At 41.4% G+C, this 13,121-nt stretch overlaps 1 protein-coding gene across 1 annotated transcript in view; it reads right to left on the bottom strand.

Moving 5' to 3' along the window:
- Positions 1 to 10,971: 10,971 nt before the first annotated feature.
- Positions 10,972 to 13,121, bottom strand: part of BEND6 (BEN domain containing 6) — a 46,848-nt gene continuing 44,698 nt past the window's right edge. The window contains exon 7 of the mRNA XM_023755579.1: positions 10,972 to 11,575. The gene's annotated coding sequence lies outside the window, so the exon portion shown is untranslated. The remainder of the gene's footprint in view (positions 11,576 to 13,121) is intronic.

The raw sequence follows: 13,121 nt of genomic DNA, 5'->3' as shown, positions 1-13,121 counted from the left end.
CTGTCCCAGAAGTTGTTGTTGGAAAGATGTTTAGCTGCCGCTAAGAAAATCGCTCCCCTCAGGAATTTTGTGTTTCACTTTCCAGTACGCCAGTCACTCCCCATTAGTGCTCTGAGCCATGCACAGGCGTTGGTTTCTTGGAGGGAGAGGGCTTTGGTCGATAGCAAAGTACCCTGAGCGGCCGCTGGGATCTTTCCCTAAGGGCGCTTGCTCTCTGTCAGAGGTGGAATCGGCCGCCTAACTAGTAAACATCTCTGTCTGTTTGTTTGGTAAAGAACTTTGATTTGCTATATGATATTCTGTGCTGGGTTGGGATTTTGAAATTCTGGGGTAGATTTAAAAGGTATTTGTGGATTTTCTAGTCTGATTGGGACATTTAAGGGTGGGGCTCACAGTTCCTCAGGGCAGAGATTTCATGGGCCCTTCCCCTGCCTGTGAAAGGAAGGCAACGGGCCCTAGAATCTGTAAGAGACCAGCCCAACCCCAACTCCTCATCAGCACAGACCAGGAGATTGGGTCTACGACAGACGGCACCGCCAGGAGACCCTCGAACCACGTTGGAAGGGTCCCTACACTGTGGTGCTGACGACCCCCACCGCTCTCAAGGTAGACGGCGTAGCGACCTGGGTCCATCACACTCACGTCCGGTCAGCGGACCCATCCGTGATCCGGGAAGACTTCGTCACCAAATGGAGCGTCGATCGAGATCAACACCACCCACTCAAGCTCAAGCTACGGCATGCTCGACCTGCCTGATGCTGGTAACATTGCTCGCGATCACTCCTGCTGCCGGGAGCCCCCACAATACTGTGTAATAGACTTAGATGATGCCTGCATCTTCATGGACATGGCTCCAAAGAGACAAGGACAATTTATAGGAAGGTCAAGAATAGACTTTAGTAGGATTTGGCTGCCTGAAGCGGCCATGATGCCAATATTATGTTTCATTGTATTGATATGTTATATTGACCTTTGATTCTCTTGCAGGTTTGAATGTATGTTGACTGTCCTGGAAGGGGACTATGTGGGGTGAACCCCAAGAGTAGAGGGTGTCTGGCTGCCAAGAGGGCAGGTGCCCAACTGGGCAGGGAAGGGTGCCCATCAGGTTTTGGTCTCTGTTGAGAGACAGTTGATGGTTGGCAGCCTATATATTGTCTTGCAGGCCTGCGTAACCATGCCCATGTCAGGGGTAGTACACACCTCAACTGTAGAAAGCTGGGAAAGGCCTGTTTGGAATAGAAGGTCTAAGGCATGGTTATGCATAGAAAGAAAGTTTAATGCCAACAGTTACTGTTTTGTTATAACTCCATGAAAAGGAATTGGCAAGGAAAAATCAGAAAATCTTAGAGCAGATCAGTATGTTTTTCTCCTTACATAATTCCTCTGAAATATTGGCAATGCTAAATAAGTCATGGCAATACATTTCTTTGCATAGATTCAATAAGACTGGTTCCTAATAGTGGTTTTAGTAATGGAAAACTTTGACTGGAGTATCATGTTTTAAAGAGCCCTGTCTGAGCTCTAAAGACTTGAAGCCAGTAAAAATGCCACGAAGAAAGCCTGGTATCCTGCTTGGAAGCCCTGAAGATGGCTGGCGCTGGAGCGTCAGGCCCATGCCCTACCATTATTGGCGGTTGGTAAGAGTAGAAGGGGAGCAGTAGGGATGCCTCTGCGTTCCTGCGGAACCCCCACCCACTCTGGGCCGCAACAAGTAGGAGGGCTACTGAGATGGGCTTAAAGCCTAGAGCGTGGGCTCAGGTGGAGTTGCTACAGGTGAGGGATTCACCTAACTCAGCAGATACTGCAGGCAGGCCTGATGGCAGCTGGGTGGCGCGGCTTCCTGGCCCTACGGGGCACATTAAGATTCAACCATGACATTCCAGCAAAGGTAGTCAGTTACCATTCTTGTTGTGTTTATGCAAACATCAGGACAGTAGATAAATTAATCTTGATTTGGCTTTTTGATAGCCATGGAGGAATTTTAAGAAGAAAAATCCTATTTCAATAGAAGTTGTTAAAGCTAAAATGGTTTCTTTCCCTTCCACCAGACCATTTGTTAAGATATGCCCAGTACGGGCCTCTAGCAACGGTGGAATAGAAAAGCAGTCCATCTCATGATTGAGCCGGAAGTTCCAAGACAAAGGGGGGAATGAAAGGGCGAGGGCTAGGCCCTCCACCTTGCCCCAGGGTAAGGGCTAGGCCCTCCACCTTGCCCCAGGGTAAGGGCTACGCCCTCCACCTTGCCCCAGGGTAAGTGCTCCATCTTACCTTGGCCACGTGCTTGGCAAGGAGCTTCTTCCTGGAAGTCTAAGCCTCTGCTACCCACACCCAGGAACAAGACACAGACTTGTGCCTGGCCAATCGGCAGAGCACAGTCCTTTCTCCTCCCCTTCCTCCAACTCCCCCTATATAACCCGTCTCCACACAGAGTTATCTCTCTCTGCTTCCTGTCGCTGCGTCGGCAAGGTGGGGGAGCCGAGCTAGCTCGAATAAAGACTCTTATGCTTTTGCATCGGACATGGCTGGCTCCCTGATGTGGTTTCTTGGGGATCCTGAAATCTGGGCATAACAACCACAACCCATGGGATATTCACATTACAATCAATAAGGCATTTAATCGAATGGGATGATTTATATAATTCAGAAAACCAAAATAACCTGTCCATTGTTAAACAAAGCAAATAGGTACATAAGCCAAACAGCAGGGTTAAAGTTAAACTATAATTTCTACCTGAGATGGTTGCTACCATACTTCAATAGTACAGAATACTTCTGTTATAATAGCAAGAGGAGCTATGCTGACCTGCTCCTAAGTGAAACTGGTGAAAATTGCATTAAAAAAAAAAACCCCATTTAATACATATAGAAGTGGTAGTAAGGACAAACAACAAATAAAGTATCTATTCAAGAAAAATCAGAAAATTCTGCAACAAAGGCAAGAGTATTTGAACAAAGACAACTTCCTATCACCCCACTACCAGCTCAAATCTTCGACCCTCTATTTGGAAACAAAATTAAATATACAAGCTGAATATACAAATCTCTGGATGCAAGAACACAAAAGACTGCCATATTTAAAATAAAACTTAAATAAAGGCTTTTGAACTCAGCTGAACACAAGCTGATATATTAACTCAGTCAGAACTTACAATATCATTTTTTAGTCCTCAGAGTATTAACTAAACATATAACTATTTTTCCAACCTTAATTTTGTAGATTCCTTCTCTGTTTCTCAAGGCACACAGATCATAAACACGTGTGTCACTCCTAATTATAGTTACATAAAACACCACCAAGATCATAGTGTCCCATTCATTTCTGTCAATATAAAAGAAATAATTTTTCCTAAAGACCTATAAAATCCTCTCTTTAAATGTTTTTCAGTACAAAAACAGACATGTGGCTGTTCACTTTCCAAAGCTACATCATTTACTCCTCACCACAGAGGAGGCCAAGTCAGCATACAAACCCTCATGGTACCGTAGTAATGGGGAAGAATGTCAAGAAAATGGCCTTGTAAAAAGAATTTCTATACAATCCCTATGAGAACAACAAACAACATTAACAACACAATGTTTAGGGAGAAAAAATTTTTTTATTTAAACAACAAATGATTTACGACGTTACTCTGAACATAGAGTGACTAAAACACACACACACACACACACATTATACAGGCATTCATTTTTAAAGTATGCACCTTTAACAGCAAACCTCAACTCATCACAGAAATTAGAATGGTTTGGAGAAGTGATTTTAGCGAACTAAATTATCTCTTTAAACATAGACTTTGTAATGATTTAAGATTTTGGTGAAAATCATATCAAAATGAAACATAACATCCCCATATGTTTTCAAAAGCAATTACAAAGTATGCTGACTTGTTTACCCGTGTATTTGTGCCAAATGCAGATTACTAGGCATCCCCTTCAAATTCTGATTCAATATATCTGGAGTGGGGTCCAGGCTCCATCCCCAGCCCTGGTCCTGGCGTGTGCGGAAGGCAACATTTATATTTATGAATGCTTGAAAACTACTGTCCCAAAGGGATCTTCATTATGAACATCAATTGTACTATTGAGGAGATCAAAAAGGAGGGCTAGGCAATCAGGGACAGGACTAGGAAGGAGGGGGTGGAGATGGAGTGGAGTGCTGTAGATAAGGGCAGAATGCAGTCTGCTGACTGTATCACAAGACAAACAAAAGGACCTAGAACAGTGATGGCAAACCTATGACACGCGTGTCAGAGGTGACACGCGAACTCATTTTTTTGGTTGATTTTTCTTTGTTAAATGGCATTTAAATATATAAAATAAATATTAAAAATATAAATCTTTGTTTTACTATGGTTGCAAATATCAAAAAATTTCTATATGTGACACGGCACCAGAGTTAAGTTAGGTTTTTCAAAATGCTGGCACGCCGAGCTCAAAAGGTTCGCCATCACTGACCTAGAACTAGACCCAGGTAGGCAGGAGTTGCTAAGGAGGGGAGAGGGGGGTGTAACTAGACCGCTTAGGTGGGAACAGTGATGTCATCTTGGACCTGAAGTGGCAGTCCTCAATCAGGTCCTTGAGCTTTGAAATGATTGGATATTGTGCAGGATTCTTTAAAGGACCAATCAGAAGCCAGCAGAGCACATACCTACCACTAGACTAGGAAGCTTCAGCGTAACCCACTTTGGGCCCCCTTCCTGGTGCCCCTTCCTGCAACCAACTTGGACCACCACATTTTGGGTTTCACTATGCTGTAACATCGTGACCTCAGAGATCAATGACACCTTCAAGCTATCTGCCTCCACGTTAGGAAGCTCAGGTTTTGAGTTCTTACAACCCTTCTTGTTTTCAACATCCTTCCTCATTATTAGCTGTTCCTTCTCCTTCACCTGTATGCCATCTCCTAGAAGATATTCTCTTTTGTTATTGTTGTTAATGGTTACCTAAGGATATTTCCCATTGATTTTCAGAAAGAGTGGAAGGGAGGAGGAGAGAAACATCAATGTGAGAGAGACATGGATTGGTTCCCTTCCGCAGGTGCCAGGACCAGGGCCAGGGATGGAGCCTGCAATGAGGTGTGTGCCCTTGGCCAGAATCATACCTGGAACCCTTCAGTCCATGGGCCCACGCTCAATCCACTGAGCCAAACCGGTTAGGGCTAGAAGGTACTCTAGACCCATTTCAATACACAGTCTTAAGAGACCAGAACATTGCTCAGCCTTAGTATAAAATGGCCCTACTTGAAGGCATGAGAAGAGTGATTGAGTGTACAACATGTCCTTTGGCCAGCAGTCTTTGTGATGGCCACGGTGGTTGCTCAGAGACCTCTTTTGGTCAATTTCCTAACCCTCTGCTCCACACTGTCTAGTACCCATCAGACATGCATACATATTTGTTGGATGATGAATGAACAGGTGAGGTGTAGTCACATAACCACTTACCACGCAGTCATCGACTTTATGAAAAACCCGCAATGTGGCTACTTACATTCACAAACTCAATGTCATCTTCATTTTCATCCGCTGTGGACTCAGATGCCCCAGGCCCTGCTGGAGGGACAGATTTTATCATCTACAGAAATAAGCCAACACACGTCTGACAGCGAAAACCTGCTAAGCGCCCCTCGAGATTCCCCCACCAGCTCAAGAATGAGGGATGCAGGCTCCCTGCTGAGGAGCAAGCATTGCACGGAGCAGCGGCAACAAGGAGCTCAGTCGGGGCTGGTGCCGGGGCCAGGGCGCCCGGGGCGTCCGAGCACCAGGCTTCAGCCAACAAAACACAGAACCCTTCGCGGTCCCCAACTCGCCTTGGGCCCTGGGTCTCCCGTTTCTCAAAGACTTGAGAAACCGGTCAGAAGGAGGAGCGCCCAGCTCTAGTCCGCTTTCCTCCCGAGCCTCCTATAGTCCCGACCTTCCCCCCCGCCCACCCCCCGCACCGCGCAGCACGCTGGGAATTGTAGTTCTCGTCGCACCGAGACCGCTCCACGTGTGTTTGAAGATGGGACAAGGACGCTGAACTATGGCGCTTGTGTTTCTCTAGACTAGAGTCTAGGGAGGCTGTTATTCTACCAAAAGAGATAATAAGAGGCCTTTCTCTTTCAATCTCTCTTATTTTTACAGTTAAATATTGGTGTAGATAATAGATCAATGGTGTTCAAATGCTTTTTCTTGCTTTACTCAAACATTACTTTCTTAAAATAGTGGCCGACCTTTTTCCTCTTTATTATTTACAAACGACTGTGAACAGAGAAAATGGATGAAAACAAATGTTAACTGAGAACATTTTTTCAAAAGTTTTTCTGCTAGCCCTATCAGCCTGGGATCACTTGTAGTCTGACAAATCTATAGCCCCCGCAAATCACCATAATGATTTTGACCCAGGCCTACAATGAGTGAGGTCATACAACAGAGGAAGCGTGAGACATGTCACCATTCAAAGGAATGGTTTTATTAGAAGATGTTAATGAAGACTAAAGGTAAGTGAAATTTAAGTGAAACAGTGTTTGGTAGGTTCAAAGCCAATGAAGGCTGTGTGAGTTTAAATCAGGTTTGGACCGGGACCTATGGTCCTATTAACTTGGAAAGTACAAAGTGAACATCGATTCTAAATATTGTGCCCAGATACTAATCTGTAGCCCTGAACTGGGTGTGGAATTTGAGGCTGGTTCTGTGTGCCAAGATGACGAGCCAAGGGAGAGAGAGTACTGTTACGGATACATTTTTGAACAACAAAGTGTCTGATATTTTATGATTTCAGAGAACAAAGTTTCTTATTGAGTATGAAAGCAGTAGTCGCCAAAGTCACTTTGGCTCTACAAGTGCAGAATTTCTTTGGGAGAAATATCTCTTAATTTTCCAGCTGACTTCATCCATATCTAATATGTGAGCCCAGCATATATTTACCTTTTCAGCGGCCTGTTTTTGCTGGTCTAAAGGAAAACATGGCATGTGATTACTTATGTTTGTAGCTAGTACTAGCTGAATCTGTTATTTTTTTTTTACATTTCCACAAAGCACACTAAAACTACAGTTGCATTTGTATCAACTGAATTGGGGACTTTTCCTTATTGCTTTCCTTATTGCTATATTTCTAAGCAGTAAATATGTGGCTAGAGCCCAAATACACTCACTCCATTCAATTCAGTAATCATTGCAAGGACAGTCATTTTCATTTTAGATGTCCTAATAGGTGTATTAGTGATACCACATTGTAATTTTAATTTGCATTAGCCTAATTTCTAACGTTGACCTCTTTTTATGTGTTTATTTACCATCCATAATATCTTCATTGATTGTATCTGTTAATATTGTATGACCATTATTTTAAATGGGTTATTTATTTTCTTATTATTGAATTTTGAGATTTATTTATTCTGGATAACATGATGTGTGACTTGCGAATATTTTCTCCTGGGCTATAGCTTGTCTTTTCATTTTCTTAAAATTGTCTTTCAAAGAGAAGTTCTTACATTTGATGAAGTCTAATTTATCAGTTTTTACTTTATTGGATCATACATCTAAGAAGTCTTTGCCTAAGCAAAGTTACAAATATGTTCTCATTTGTTTTCTACTAGAAATTTTAGAATTAGGTTTTAATTTTCGGTCCATTTTTTAATTCATTTTTGTATATAGTATGAGGTATGGATTGAAGTTCATGCTTTTCCATACGGATATAGAATTGTTCCAGCACCAACTGTTGAAAAGACTATCCTTTCTCCTCTTAATTACCTTTGCATCTTTCTCAAATACTAGTTGTCCATATATGTGTGGGCCTATTTCTGAAATTTCTATTATGTTCAATTGATGGGTTTATCTATCTTCACACCACTACCACACTGTCTTGATTGCTGTGGCTATGCAATACGTCTCAAAATCAGGTAGTGTTAGAATTGTGCACCTGAAACCTGAATAATTTTGTTTACCTGTGTCACCCCAATACATTCAATAAAAAATAAAAATAAAATTTGTACCTTTGGACCAACATCTTTCCATTTCCCCCATCCCCACAGCCCCTGCTAAGAAGCATTCTACTCTCTATTGCCATGAGTTCAATTATTTTAGATTCCACATTTGAGATCATGCAGCATTTGTTTTTCTATGTCTGGCTTATTTCACTTAGCATAATGTCCTCCAGGTTCATCCACGTTGCTGTAGATGGCAGGATTTCATTCTCTTTTTAAGGTAGAATAATATTCCAACACATTGTCTTTATCCAGTCATCTGGTGACAGACACTTAGGTTGTTTCCATGTCTTGGCTATTGTGAATAATGATGCAGTGAACATAGGAATATAAATGTTTTCTTAAGAAACTGATTCATTTCCTTCACATATATACCCAGAAGTGGGATTGCTGTATCATGTGTTAGTTCTATTTTTAATTTTTTGAGGAACTTTCCATACTGTTTTCTATAATGACTATACCAATTTACATTCCCACATACAGTGCAGAGGGTTCCCTTTTCTCCACATCCTGGTCAACACGGGTCATCTTTTGAATTTTTGATAATAGTCGTCTTATCAGGTGTGAGGTGATAGCTCATTGTGGTTTTGATTTGCAGATCCCTGATGATTAATGATGTTGAGCAACTTTCCATGTAACTGTTGGCCATTTGTATGTCTTTAGCAAAATGTCTGTTCAGGTGTTTTGCTTATTTTTTAAAAAATATGTTTTTTATTGACTTTAGAGAGAGAGAGAGAAAGGGAGAGAGAGAGAGAAAGGGAGAGAGAGAGAGAGAGACAGACAGACAGACAGACAGACAGACATTGATGTGAGAGAGAAACACTGATCGGTTGCCTCCTGTAGGTGCCCACCAGGGATCTAACCTGCAACCTAGGTATGTGCCTTGACCGGGAATTAAACCCACCACCTTTTGGTGTACAGGACGACGCTCCAACCAATTAAGCCACCCGGCCAGGCCTGTATTTTTGCATCTTAGTTCCATTTTTACTTTTTATTTATCTGGAACTCTCTTTTTTTAAATTTTCCTTTCTTTATTGATTAAGGTATTACATATGTGTCCTTATTGCCCCATTGCCCCCCCCCCCCACTCCCCCACTCATGCCCTCACCCTCCTGTTGTCTGTGTCCATTGGTTAGGCTTATATGCATGCATACAAGTCCTTTGGTTGATCTCTCTCCCTTACCCCCACCCTCCCTTACCTTCCCTCTGAGGTTTGACGGTCTGATCAATGCTTCTCTGTCTCTGGTTCTGTTTTTGTTCATCAGTTTATAATCTGGAACTCTTTATGAAATATGGTTTAAAGTAGAAATATAACAATTTTCATTCATCAATTGTCTGTGTCATTTATTGAATAAACCTCCCTTTCCCTACTTATTAAAGGTTCTACTTTAATCATATTCTAAATTCTTATATATGTGAATACATAGTATGTACCTTACACATATATGAATATCAATTGCTTTCTGGTCACTCTATTCAGTTTCATTAGTTTTCTTAATTTGTAACTAATTTAAAACCAATATATGAAGCTGAATTAAAAACCATGCATATCTTCTGTTAGCCATAAAAATATCAACATATCTCAGATTCCTTTAAAGAAGGACCATTGACATTTCAGTTGAATAATATAGTTATGTTTTGCAAAGGAAATTTTATTTACATTTAGTAGGCAAAACTTATGTTACAAAGTATTTTTTAAGGAAATAACATATAAGGACAGTGTGTAAATATCCTATACAGAACGAATATTGATTATGGATATTGTCTGTTTATTCTGCATAGCAGGGCTCTTTATTTTTTAAAATATATTTTTATTAATTTCAGAGATGAAGGAAGAGAGAGAGATAGAGAGAGAGAGACATCAATGATGAGAGAGAAACACTGATCGGCTGCCTCCTGCACATCCCACACTGGGAATCAAGCCTGCAACCCATGTGCCCTGACCAGGAATCAAACCGTGACCTCCTGGTTCATAGGTCGACACTCAACCACTGAGCCACATGGGCAGGGCATCAGGGCTCTTTTTTTTTTTCTTCTAAATGTATTTACAGAGAGAAAGGGAGAGAGATAGAGAGTTAGAAACATCGATGAGAGAGAAACATCGATCAGCTGCCTCCTACACATCTCCTCCTGGGGATGTGCCCACAACCCAGGTACATGCCCTTGACCGGAATCGAACCTGGAACCTTTCAGTCCGCAGACCGATGCTCTATCCACTGAGCCAAACCAGTTTCGGCATCAGGGCTCTTTAGAGGACAAACCAGCTAGAGCCACACAGCCCAACTGTAATGGTAGTGCCTCAATGTGTGGGTAAAAGAAGCCATCAATCTAGAAAGGGATTCCCCTCCCCCCTGGATTTTATACATTAATAAGAAACAAGCAAATACTGTTTATGTTTTCAATGGGATTTATTTATTTTTAAGTAAAAGTAGCAAATGTTAACATAAGTTATTTCTTTAGGAAGAGTCATTTTATACAACTACATAGTTATCGAGCAACATTTGTGGAATGTTCCCTGGGTCTTCAGTGCTGAACTGTCTATTATATGCATCGTTTTTCACAAGTTTATGCATAACCTTGTGCACTTGAAGAAGCATGGCGTAGCGATGCAGAGCTGTCACCTGACAACCTGACATCAAAGGAGAAGCCTCTTGAGGAAGAAATTTGCAAAATGGTATTTTAAATGGTTATTTTTCATTTGGTGTCATATGATTTTGTTTAATTATTTTTTCTTCTGATGTTATGAAAACAAACCAGTTAAAACTAAGCAATGTACTAATATAACCAAATACATAGGATATTATGTCTTACATAGGCCGTTTTAGATGACATTGGTGTTTTATATTGCATATCTGCATTTATAGTTCCGGGCCATAAAAAGTTAGAGGCGTGTGAACAAACATAAAAGATTTTTCTGAAAGTTGATGCATTGTTTAACAATGCATTACAGAGTTTTGGGTTTATTTCCTTTTTAGGAGTACAACGAAACAGTTTCATATTAAAATAAAAGATCTTGCTGCTCTCATTTAAAAAAATTTTTATTCTATACATTTTAAGTAACAGACTTATCTTGTAATTTTATTGCTCAAACACTATGACTCGGTGAGATAGGCTTATCAGATTTTAGGCTGACTCTGCTGCTCTCCTACTTGTGAACAGTGATTATTTATTTCCCTGTACTTTCCCACACACGTGCTCATGCTAAAGATCCGAAAACCAACATGGAGAGTGACTGGTAAGAATGTACAGCAATTGGTGAGGGCAATGACCAATTTTAAGGGTTGACGTTTTTTGTTGTGATAAGAGCTCTGACTATCCTGTTAAGTTAGCTGTACAGAGAAGATTTTGGGACAGAAAAAGGCAAGAAACCATAATGCATGCTTATTTAACTGCTAGAAATTCTCTAGTTTGATGCATCGTGGATATTTAGGGTGGAATCTACATGCAACTTCTTCAGCAAGCTTGTTGCTCCATCAGGAGAGTCCATCGATGTCACAGAGGTCTCAGCCTGTCCCTGCACCTGTCCCTCTGTGCTCACCAGGGAGGTTGCAGATTCTCCAACAAAATCCAACGTTACATTTAAAACTGGAGGTGCTTTATTTCAGATATGTATAGTACCTATAAAGGACATATTTCAAAAAACAGAGCAAATCTATTTTAGAATTCTTATAGTATTTTAACAGGGGCAGTAGTTTTTTTTTTGTGTGTGTGTGTGTGTCTATTACAAGTTTTGACTTAAATTTTTAATAAACATACAGATCAAAATACCATAAAAATGGTCAGCCTTTAAATTCTACAAACCTTTCCCAAGGAGGTTCTATCCCATCACCTCAATCGGGAAACTTGAGAAGGGGCCAGCCCCAGGCCCCTGCAATAATAGGGGCATCAACCCTCAACCCCTCAGCAAATTTCAATCAGTGACCTCTTCAGGGCAACCCCAGGCAGTGCCGGATTGGACCTCCATTCCACCACCCACGCAATACTAACCCCAGACTCGCCCTTAGCAGCCATTCCTACAGGAGTGTCTGGGCCGCTGCCTGAGGGAAGTGTCCTTTAATATTAGGACTGAGCTCCACCTCGTTACAGGGGATCTTAGTCAATTGCAACAGGTTCCCTTTAACTTGTACACTGACTCTCAATATATAGTTAAATTATTTCCTCATATTGAGACCGCCTCTGTCCCACAAGGAAGAACAGCCATTTTCTCTTTGTTAACTCAGCTACAAACTTACATTCATAAACGAGAAAAGGCTTTCTATATTGGACATATTAGAGCTCATTCCTGCCTACCAGGACCCTTAAGCGAAGGAAATTATCAGGCGAATTTACTAACTCGCCCAGTAGTTTGTATAGCTCTAGAAGAAGCCTGGCAGTCTCATGCCATTCACCATCAAAATGCTTCTGCTCTCCGTCTATATTATCGCATATCTAGAGAAGCTGCTCGAAGTATTGTGCGTGACTGCGGCCATTGTCCGACTCATTTTCCTAGCCCTGCTACTGAAGTTAATCCAAGAGGACTAAGACCTTGTGACTTATGGCAGATGGATATTACTCATGTCCCATCTTTTGGCAAACTTTGCTATGTGCATGTTTGTATTGATACCTTTTCTCATGTTATCCTTGCTTCTGCACGTACAGGAGAAGCCTTTAAAGATGTAAGTCAACATTTATTCCAATGTTTTTCCTACCTAGGAATACCAAGGGCACTTAACACAGACAATGGGTCTGCCTATACCTCTAGAGCTTTTAAAAACTTATGCTCTACATTCGGCATCTCACATACTACAGGAATACCCTACAATCCTCAAGGCCAAGCAATAGTAGAAAGGGCTCACCAAACTTTAAAAACACAAATTAAAAAATTACAAGAAAATGAGTTTAAATATTCCTCTCCTCATCATGTTCTACAACATACTCTGTTTGTAATTAATATACTAAATGTAGATTCTGAGGGAAATTCCCTGATGTACAGACATTGGAACCCTGATCTAACTAAACCTAAAGCCCTCGTCAAATGGAGAGACTTGCTTGCACAAGCCTGGAAGGGACCTGATGTACTTTTAGCCTGGGGGAGAGGATATGCTTGTATATTTCCACAGGACGCAGACTCACCTGTGTGGATTCCATACTATCTAGTCCGACCTCATGTCACACCGCCCTCCGC

Source organism: Myotis lucifugus, unplaced genomic scaffold (genome assembly GCF_000147115.1).
Source record: "Myotis lucifugus unplaced genomic scaffold, Myoluc2.0 scaffold_80, whole genome shotgun sequence".
Taxonomy (NCBI): domain Eukaryota; kingdom Metazoa; phylum Chordata; class Mammalia; order Chiroptera; family Vespertilionidae; genus Myotis; species Myotis lucifugus.
The sequence above is the reverse complement of the archived record's forward strand: the minus strand, read 5'-3'. Positions and strand labels throughout refer to the sequence as shown.